This window comes from Medicago sativa, chromosome 8 (assembly GCF_051527215.1).
Source record: "Medicago sativa cultivar Bolivia chromosome 8, Bolivia_mono, whole genome shotgun sequence".
NCBI classification, from domain to species: domain Eukaryota; kingdom Viridiplantae; phylum Streptophyta; class Magnoliopsida; order Fabales; family Fabaceae; genus Medicago; species Medicago sativa.
This window is the reverse complement of record NC_140756.1, coordinates 33,041,630-33,053,674: the sequence shown is the minus strand read 5'-3', so window position 1 is coordinate 33,053,674 and position 12,045 is coordinate 33,041,630.

Below are 12,045 nucleotides of genomic sequence, written 5' to 3'. Positions count from 1 at the left end.
TTTTAAAGCAATTATGAAATGTGTCACAAGCAATATCCCTTCTATGCAACATAAGAAGCTTGTAAGAAACCAACATAAGGTAAGACTTTATGACTAGCCAGATATTCCGATAGAAATTAATCATTAGAAAAAATATCGGTGGATACCAATGTCATAGTTATTAAAAAAGATAAGACTGAATATTCATCGTCACCAAAATTTAATAAATCACTAGTACTAATATGTTTCTTTTCAATTAACAACTAATTGATCAATCATTTCTTCAGTTAGAAGTCACTATGTCAAGCATTGAGTATATATTCTTCCATCGATGATCAATGAGAATCTAAGGTCTGTGATGATTTTACCAAAAATTTGTGATAAAAAATGTAAATGGACTAGGTGTGCAACTAACATCCATTTGAATCACTCTTTTGGCACACCAATTTACTCTTTCTCTAGAAAAACAACATCGAGAGTTACATCCTAAAATTTTTAAATACATATAAAATGTCATTCAAAAGTTATATTTTGAACGGTTTGCGCATTTGTGGATAAAAGAGCAACTCTCATTTGAATACATCTTAGAAAATGATAAAATTTTCGACAAAAAGGAAATTGATAAATTAAAAAACTGGGTCCAATAAATTAGTGGAACAAGATTATAAATATGTTTTATAGAAAAAGTGCTAAAAATAGTAAATGTGTCTCTACCAAAAAAAGAAATAGTAAATGTGCAGTAGTTATCACCAACTTAGTTTGGTCCTAATGGTAAGAGCTCAAACCCTCTTAAACAAGTGATCTAAGATTTCCAGTTCTAACTTCTAACTCTTGTAAATAAATTAATATAGTTGGGACGAAACCACCAACCATTTGTGTCATATATTTTACTGTTTTCTTTTTTCTTTTGAAATGTTTTACTGTATTAATGCAATATACAACCTTTTAAGAAATTATAAAGGTGGTTTGTTGGTTGAATTAAGAGAGTTAAAAATAGAATGACCGTTCAAACCCCAGCTACCACAAAAAAAAAAAAAAAATAGAGTGACAAGGATGTGAACGGTTATATGTCCACTCTTGATATAAAAACTAACAATACTAATAATTGTTTCGAAATAAACACATTTTATTATGATGTAAATTAAAGAATGATGAAATACTAAGAAGTGCCAAAAAAAAAATGATAGTTATTAAAATCAAAATATATTTGTAAACGTTTAGTATATTTTCTTTAAAACACATTCATCCAGACCAGCATTTCTAGAGACTTTTCTGGAGGAAAAATACAAATTACCACCTCTTTTTTTGACAGTACAAATTACCACACAACAACTATTTGTTACATGAAAAATTCAATATTTTGTATAGTAACTGACTCAATACTTTTAGTTGTACCTACACATTTTCATGGATGCCCTTCCTACTTTGAGATCTGAAAGTTTGGGTGAGAATAAGATGAAGTATTTATTGACCATTCAAATATGATTTGTTAAATGTTTGACCAAGTTTGTTTGTTTAATTAAATTAAAGAAACTCGAGAAGTGAAGTGCAAGCTTTGCAGGCTTCACACATGAGGCTCGTAAATAGTTCATTCATTTATACTATAGATTGTGATCGATAAAAACTTCATAAATACTCCCTCCGTTCCTATAAGTAAAGCCCTTTTGTTTTTTTTCACATTTCTTAAGAAAAGTTGTTAGTGTAATTAATGTGTCTAATTTATGTGTTAATATTACTAAATTGTCTTTTGTTGTTATAAGTGGGTGAAGTTTGGGAGTAATAAAATCATAGATCACTTGTTTATAAGTGGGTGAAGTATTAGTCGTTATGAGTGGGTGAAGTCAAATTCATAACATTTTTATCATTCTCGACTTTTATGCCTCTCCCCAAATGACCAAGTGATTTTATTACTCCCAAACTTCACTCTTTTTTAACAAGTCAAATTCAAGTTTGTGAAACTCTCATTACTAAATGTGTTACACTTGGACAACCTATTTTTTTTCCACAAGTCAGATTCAAACTTTAAGTACTTGACTTTGCTCTACTCCTTAAACCCTAGTCTCATGCTCTTTATTGCTTGCTCAATTCGATTATCGACATTGACAACCACAGGCCGTCTCAATTTTGGAATTTAATTGCTTGTTTGGTTTCACATTAGTTGGATGAAAACATGATTTTAAAAGCATAAAATTGATTTTGATAGTGTACCAAAAAAAAAAATGATTTTGATAGTTTAGATATTGGGTGCGTTTGTTTTAACTTTAAAAAAAAAATAGATTTTGTGTTAAAAGAATTAGAGATTTTTTTTTAGAGATTTTAAAAAAATCTGAAGTTATTTTTGTTTGCTTACTACCCATAAAAATCCATTTTTTTGAAAATATGAGTTTTGACTTGTACATGTGTTGCCTCCTTGTTTTTGAAAAAAAATAGATTTTGAGAAAAACCAATCCTAATAGCTTTTCATTTTAGGGTCAAAATAGATTTTTTTGATAAAATGATTTTTCTAAAAATCCTAAACAAACACTTAAAAATGAAAAAAGTGATTTTTTAAAAGGAAAAAATAGTTTTTTTTTTTGAAAAAATTCTGAAACAAAAAGGCCCATTATTAGGTAAAATTGATTTTAACGTCCCAAATAGATTTTGATTAAAACTAGGATTCAAGGGTTTTAAAATTTATTGTTCAACTTAAATGTATATAAAAATTTATTGTACGGGTCTCTTCTAGCTTAACTAAGGTCATGGGTTCAAATCCAGCCTTGGGCATGTAGTAGAGTTAAAGCTTTTAGGGAGAGTTTGCCGCCCATTTGGGTCTCACAAGACTCGAGGGATTAGTCTCCACAAGTTGCACATGGAGGATACCCGGTTTTAAAAAAATGCATATAGAAATTATTGAATTTTTTTTTCCGGTTACAAAGCTAAACAAAGGAAAAGAAAAACAGGAACAAAGAAAAAGAAAAAGCTAGCTCCTAATTCATCTGTCCTTAGCAGGGGAAGCAGACTCTCTGGAGGGGAAGAATGGATTGTCAATTCAACATCAGTCGAAACTCTTAACTTAGCCATGAAATCCGCACACTGATTACCTTCTCTAAGTGAGTGTTGAAGAGAGAAATTTCTTGATCCCAAATATATCTTTGATATTTTGAATGAGAACTGCAAAAATATGATACTGAGATGTGTCACTGTTGATGAGGTTTACTGTGAGGAGTGAATAAGAATAGCACGCCAATTCTTCAACACCTAATTCTTATAGCCAAACCGAGACCCTGATAAATTGCTTTCAGCTCTGCAAACAAAATGTCTTTGGAGTTATTGATAAATTATGAAAAACTTGACAGATAAGTGCCTGAATGATTGCGAAGAATTCCACCAAAACTTGGATCTTCGATACAACTAACGTCAACAATCAGAATGGTACAGACATGACTGTTGTTATTCCACCGAACTAACCTTGGACGGGGATTAGCGCTACTGACAGGTTGCTGGAAGGAACTTATATCAACCACGAAATTAATAATATTCATGTCGAGACGGGCTACTGACCAAGGTTTCGTTACCAAGACACATAAGGTTACGATGTCTCCAAGTCCAACAGAGGCCAGCAAGAAAAGCAGTCTCATATCTTTATTTAAATAAAAAAATTGGTTTAACCTACGCATGACGTAATTTTGGTCGTAAGTCTTTATCAACATATTTGACTTATTTTCACCGTTACGTAAGGTTACTGTGCCATATGTCATCTTACATATTTGACTTATTTTCACCGTTACGTAAGGTTACCATGCCATATGTCGTCTTTATCGTTGATTTGACACCTCATGGAGAATATTTGTAATGAATTGTTTTCTTTGACTCACAAATAATAAGTGTTCAAGTTTTTGGAAGGTTGGTTGTATAAGTGTGTCTGGGTACTACCTTGCAAGGTCAAAAGAGTAACATTTCATTTACATTTATTATGTATTTTATCCGGTTGTTGTTGGGTTTAGAGGTCAAAGAAGTGGTTACTCTTTTGACCCTCCTATTTGCTCTCTATTATGAAAAACAACATTCGAGAGTTATCTCCCAAAACTATAAAAAAAAAAAAAAATACTGTTAAGAAGTTATCTCCCGAATCGATTGTGCATTATGAAAAACAACATTTGAGAGTTATCTCCCAAAACTATAAAAAAAAAAAAAAATACTGTTAAGAAGTTATCTCCCGAATCGATTGTGCATTTTTGAAAGACCTGAAGAGTAACTATCAAAGAAGTTAACTTTGATTTGACATTCAGTTGTTTGATTTTTTTTTTATTTTGACTGAATTGTTTGATTAATTTGGGAAGTGAAGAATGAAAACAATTTCTCAACTTATTATTGGTAGGATTTAGGCTATCTCTTAGAAATGGCTCTTGGATAGATCAAAGGCTTCTCTTACCTATTTTATGAATGGTTTCAACTTTGTACACCCTTTGATTGTTTCCATAGAAGCTAGATCTTTAGTGTGTGGGTATCCAGATTTTCTCTTGCCCACTTGGTAGGTAGGAGTGGTGCTTCATAACTTGTATATGTACTTTAAAAAAATAATGTGAAGGAGAAATTATTAGTATATATTAAGGTTAAACTCTTACTATTGAGTTTAGTATTTTTTTTATTGTATATTTTTTCTATTCTTAAAAATAATAATATTAATAATCAGCTGAGAATTTATTCAATTGGCTTGAAAGATTTTTGTTTTAAAACCATGGAGATTAAAGCCAAATAGGTCGAGGGAGAAAAATAATTGGAATTGAACATTTTACAACCATATTATATTACTTCTCCTAAAGTAACGATTATATTACTTTCGAAACATTCTGTATAAGCAACTAGTCGAGATACCCGTGCTATAGCACGGGTAGCGCGGCTTCGCCGCGCTGTATGGCCGCGGCTCCGCCGCGTGTCGCATATCGGCTGTGCTTGGTATAGTATTTTTTTTGTCCTTAGTGAAAATATGTAAAATATTTAAAGCATAATAATGTATATATTGATCGGTAGTAATGAAAAATTGTATAATAATTAAATTTTAATATGAACAAATATATATTAAATTTTAGTATTGGCGATATTAAAAAAACTAATAAATAAAAATAATCATAATTTTTATTTACTAATATGTTTTAGTGTGAAAAATACTAATAAGCATCCTGTAAAAAATCATAACTAATGTATTATATAATATTGTTATCGTAAAATATATTTCATAAATAAGCATATGGTAACATATTCCCGTAAAAAAAATACAGTGAGATATATTTTTGTTAATATATAGTCAATACACTCATCTATATTTTATCAATATATATAGTTCTCATTAGATTTCATAAATAAGAATATACTAATATATTCTCGTAAAACAAACATATAATCATATATATTTTTATTAATATATAGTCCACACACCAACATATACTTTATTAATATATTCATAAAACTTAGGCAGTTCTTTCAAAAAAAATTAAAACTTAGGCAGTCGCGATGTTTAAATAGAGATATTGAAAAAATATTTTTTTTTTTAAAGATTAAAAATACAAATTAAAACTGATAAATCGTTATAGTTACTAAAATGGGTCACGTGTTACAATTGTACACTCGAACGGGTTTTTTATTGATACATTTAAAAAAATGGAAAAAATTGAAGTATGATTAATCAAAGTATATTATAATTTTTGTGTTTGTTTTAGTATTGACGATATTAAAAAAAATGAAAATACATTTCAGAAATAAACATGTACTAACATATTCCCATATAAAAACATATAATGAGGTATATTTTTATTAATATATAGTTCATACACTCGCATATATTTATCAATATGTGGCCGCGGCTCCGCCGCGTGTCGTGTCTCGGCTGTGTTTGGTATAGTTTTTTTTTTCAATAGTGAAAATATGTAAATTATGTCAATTAATAATGTATATATTGATCGGTGGTAATAAAAAATTATAAAATAATTGAAATTTAGTATTGACGATATTAAAAACCTAATAAATAAAAATAATCATAGTTTTATTTACTAATATGTTTTAGTGTGAAAAATATTAATAAGTACACCGTGAAAAATCATAATTAATGTATTATATAATATTGTTATCGTAAAATATATTTCATAAATAAATATATACTAACATATTCCCTTAGAAAAGTTAGAAAAGTTAGGCAATGGTAGTGTTTAATTAGATATATCAAAAAAAGACAAATTAAAACTGATAACTCGTTATAGTTACTAAAATGAGTCCCGTGTTACAATTGTACACTCCAACGGGTTTTGTATTGATACATTTAAAAAAAAGAAAAAAATTGAAATATGATTAATCATAGTATATTATAATTAAAAAAAATTGAAGTATGATTAATCATAGTATATTAAAAAAAAAATTTACTAAAATTGAAGTATGATTAATCATAGTATATTATAATTAAAAAAAATTGAAGTATAATTAATTATAGTATATTAAAAAAAATTACTAAAATTGAAGTATGATTAATCATAGTATATTATAATTAAATATATAAAAAAATACTAATTAAAACTGATTATTCTTTATAGTTACTAAAAAAAGTACAATTGTACGCATTTATCAAATCAACTATACAACTTGTGCAACTCTTTTCTAAATTTGTGCAACTTGTGCAACTATAGCTACTTTAACTTTAGTAATTGGTCCCATTTAATTAGGCTGAACCAATCATATTTTTCATCCTCTCATCTTCCTCTACATTTCTACCCAAACTGATTTATTAAAGGAGTTAGTTTGAAAAATGGGTCATTCACATCTTCTACCCAAATGGCTTTGAAGCAACCAACAGTGCTGATGATCTCTTGTAAGCTTTAGTCTCGATTGATTTAGTGTTGGATCTGTAACATTAAATTTCAAAATTAGTATGTTGTTGGTCGTGGACTGTCTTGGTATGTATGAAAAACAATAAAAAAAACAAATTAGTATGTTGTTGGTCGTGGATGTTTCAAATTTAAAAATAGTTGTGTAATTTGTTAGTCAAAATAGACATTGACATATCAATACTTTGTTAATAATTTTATATTAATCATTTAATATATTTATTTATTGTCATATCAACCTTTATACTACTTATTTATTATTATTTCAATCATCATATAAAAAAAGTAAATGTAAGTATTGATGAATTATTTTAGCATAAAAGATTATTGTGAATATCACTTATTAATTTTAAAATTAAAACTTAATTTAGGAGCCACACACATTTCTTTTTCTTTCATTTGTCACGTGAGGGACTTGTTGAGATTCCTTTTTTTATCTTTTTCTTCTGCATACAGCCAAGCCACGCCTATATCTGTGGCAGGAATATAAGGAAGCAGGCTTTATTGATAGTAGTGTGCACATGCATTAAAGTAAAGGATTTTTTTTTGGTGAAGATTAAAGTAAAGGATTAATCATAGATGGACATTAAAAATAATTATAGCACTGTCCCGTGTATAATATTTTTATAATTGTATCATTAAAAAATAAAATTAATCATTTCTATACCCTTATTTTAGTTTATCTTGTACATGGTAGACAGTGTCCTTTACTGAATACATTTTATTTTCATTTCACTATCTCAATCAGGAGGAACCCAAAAGTCTCCTCCTTCCCTCATACAAAAACCCTGCCGCCGCCACTCTTTCAGCTACTCACTGCCCCCTTTCATCCTTCTCTTCTCCTCTGTCGTCCTATTGAATCAGATATCAGCAAAGAAAAGCCTTGAAATTACTCAAAAGTTTACTCAAAAGTTTCTTCTATGTAAATTACTCAAAAAATACTTCTATGTTCTTCTTCATCTCATTCTCTCTTCCTTTCTGCCATTGTTTGTCTTCTTCATCTTTCAATCTTCCTTCTCTTGCCGTTGAATCTGCTTGGTGGAAACCATCATGCTGGAAATTCATATACCTTCTCAATCTCTGTAGTAGAGAATACTTTTTCGCAAGCTTTATACATTGAAGAACAGCAAAAACAACGTAAGAGACATACGTATCAGATCTGTGCAATTTCTTCTCAACTTTATACATGCAAAAACAAAATTGCATATGTTGGCCTGATTTCGTTCTTATTGTATCTTCTTCTATTTGGTAAGTTAGTTGTCACTATCTGGAGTGTTATTTCTTCCTCAAAATAAATTATGTCTTAGATGTAACGGCAACAATCAAAATCTAGTGTAGTATTTCAGATCACTTTGTGCACTGTAACAACAACAATTGAAAAAATTAAAAAAACAGATCTGGAGCATTGTTTTTAGAATTTTTTATGTTTTTTTTATTTATTTTTTATAAGGTAAAAATGATAAATTTAGTGTTATTTATTTTTGATTTTTTTTAATGTCGTTATTTATTTATGTTTGTATTTATTTTCTTTTGAATTTTTTTTTTTATTTTAACGACAAATGAGAATTATATTGGTTTATATTTTAATGTCGTTTTTTTTAATGTCGTTTTTTTGGTTTATATTGGTAGTATTCTCTTACATATATTTGATTAAGATTTACTTGATTAGAGACAGTAAAATAAATTTTGACAAATGCAAGGAGATTATGTTATTTTTTAAGTTAAAAAAATAGTGACATTTATGAGAAAACTATAACCACCACTGCTCCACCATCACAATACACACACACGCTGTCATACACTCACAACACAAATTTCACACATTTTCACCAATCAAAACTACCTCAATCTAACAAACAAAAATCATCAACCAAAAGCAGCTTTCAATCGCGACAACGACACTGTCCGAAACCAAAAATCCATCAAAATCACATAAACCCAAAAAACCCAACACAATCATACACACACGCGCTATAACACACAAACACAGTCAAACACCATTAATCCAATACCCCAACAACCCATACATCGCAAACCATAAGAGAAAGTCATAGAGAAGGTAGTAAGTTCTATTTTTTAGATCTAGGTTTGAAAATTTTGTCATTGGGGATTTTTGTTGTGGAAAAAGAACCAGAAGGAAGAGTAGAAGATTAGAGATGAAAAATAACAAAAAAAGGGGAGATTTACATTATTACAAACATTAGTTGAAATAATTCCATTGCTCTCTTACATGTACCATAAGTTCTGAGGTTTCTGGAATGAGTTTGAAGCAAAAAAATTATTTCTTTGAACATAGTTGAACTTAGAATGATAAAGTTGAACAAACCTGTTTTCTTTTTTCTTCATCTGCATCACTTATCTTCTTTCAACAACTGCAACACATGAAAATTATATGAAATGTAGTAATTCGTAAATGAAGAAAGAAAGAATGTTAACAATATTACAATTGTTTAAAGAAAGTAAATCATGATGATTGTATTTATTTTGTAACATGTTAGGAGTAGATGAGAAAGAGGAAAGATGAAAAGTAAGAAAATGAGTAAATGAAACATATATAGGAATATGATGATTATAATGAAAAAGAGAGGGAAATTAAGTGAATGAGATTTGAATTTGAAATTCAAATTCAAATTTTGAAAAGTTGTAAATTTAAAAAATAGAAAAGTAGAAAAGTTTGTAACATATATAAAATTATGAATATGGCCTTTAGTATAGAAGTTGGAAAGGTATTGGTTAAGGGGTAGGGTAGTCCGATTTTGGTAAAAAATCTCACATTTCATATTGGAACTTGAATATCCAATATTACCCTTTGTAAAAAGTGAAAACAATGATGTAATTTTGTTGGAAGCAAGGACAGTTAAATAATTTTGGTAGTAGATTCTTTTTATATATATATAGTAGACTTCTTTCAACAACTGCAACACATGAAAATTATATGAAATGTAGTAATTCGTAAATGAAGAAAGAAAGAATGTTAACAATATTACAATTGTTTAAAGAAAGTAAATCATGATGATTGTATTTATTTTGTAACATGTTAGGAGTAGATGAGAAAGAGGAAAGATGAAAAGTAAGAAAATGAGTAAATGAAACATATATAGGAATATGATGATTATAATGAAAAAGATAAGAGGGAAATTAAGTGAATGAGATTTGAATTTGAAATTCAAATTCAAATTTTGAAAAGTTGTAAATTTAAAAAATAGAAAAGTAGAAAAGTTTGTAACATATATAAAATTATGAATATGGCCTTTAGTATAGAAGTTGGAAAGGTATTGGTTAAGGGGTAGGGTAGTCCGATTTTGGTAAAAAATCTCACATTTCATATTGGAACTTGAATATCCAATATTACCCTTTGTAAAAAGTGAAAACAATGATGTAATTTTGTTGGAAGCAAGGACAGTTAAATAATTTTGGTAGTAGATTCTTTTTATATATATATAGTAGATTCATCTGCATCACTTATCTTCTTTCAACAACTGCAACACATGAAAATTATATGAAATGTAGTAATTCGTAAATGAAGAAAGAAAGAATGTTAACAATATTACAATTGTTTAAAGAAAGTAAATCATGATGATTGTATTTATTTTGTAACATGTTAGGAGTAGATGAGAAAGAGGAAAGATGAAAAGTAAGAAAATGAGTAAATGAAACATATATAGGAATATGATGATTATAATGAAAAAGATAAGAGGGAAATTAAGTGAATGAGATTTGAATTTGAAATTCAAATTCAAATTTTGAAAAGTTGTAAATTTAAAAAATAGAAAAGTAGAAAAGTTTGTAACATATATAAAATTATGAATATGGCCTTTAGTATAGAAGTTGGAAAGGTATTGGTTAAGGGGTAGGGTAGTCCGATTTTGGTAAAAAATCTCACATTTCATATTGGAACTTGAATATCCAATATTACCCTTTGTAAAAAGTGAAAACAATGATGTAATTTTGTTGGAAGCAAGGACAGTTAAATAATTTTGGTAGTAGATTCTTTTTATATATATATAGTAGATTCATCTGCATCACTTATCTTCTTTCAACAACTGCAACACATGAAAATTATATGAAATGTAGTAATTCGTAAATGAAGAAAGAAAGAATGTTAACAATATTACAATTGTTTAAAGAAAGTAAATCATGATGATTGTATTTATTTTGTAACATGTTAGGAGTAGATGAGAAAGAGGAAAGATGAAAAGTAAGAAAATGAGTAAATGAAACATATATAGGAATATGATGATTATAATGAAAAAGATAAGAGGGAAATTAAGTGAATGAGATTTGAATTTGAAATTCAAATTCAAATTTTGAAAAGTTGTAAATTTAAAAAATAGAAAAGTAGAAAAGTTTGTAACATATATAAAATTATGAATATGGCCTTTAGTATAGAAGTTGGAAAGGTATTGGTTAAGGGGTAGGGTAGTCCGATTTTGGTAAAAAATCTCACATTTCATATTGGAACTTGAATATCCAATATTACCCTTTGTAAAAAGTGAAAACAATGATGTAATTTTGTTGGAAGCAAGGACAGTTAAATAATTTTGGTAGTAGATTCTTTTTATATATATATAGTAGACTTCTTTCAACAACTGCAACACATGAAAATTATATGAAATGTAGTAATTCGTAAATGAAGAAAGAAAGAATGTTAACAATATTACAATTGTTTAAAGAAAGTAAATCATGATGATTGTATTTATTTTGTAACATGTTAGGAGTAGATGAGAAAGAGGAAAGATGAAAAGTAAGAAAATGAGTAAATGAAACATATATAGGAATATGATGATTATAATGAAAAAGATAAGAGGGAAATTAAGTGAATGAGATTTGAATTTGAAATTCAAATTCAAATTTTGAAAAGTTGTAAATTTAAAAAATAGAAAAGTAGAAAAGTTTGTAACATATATAAAATTATGAATATGGCCTTTAGTATAGAAGTTGGAAAGGTATTGGTTAAGGGGTAGGGTAGTCCGATTTTGGTAAAAAATCTCACATTTCATATTGGAACTTGAATATCCAATATTACCCTTTGTAAAAAGTGAAAACAATGATGTAATTTTGTTGGAAGCAAGGACAGTTAAATAATTTTGGTAGTAGATTCTTTTTATATATATATAGTAGATATATATAGTAGACTTCTTTCAACAACTGCAACACATGAAAATTATATGAAATGTAGTAATTCGTAAATGAAGAAAGAAAGAATGTTAACAAT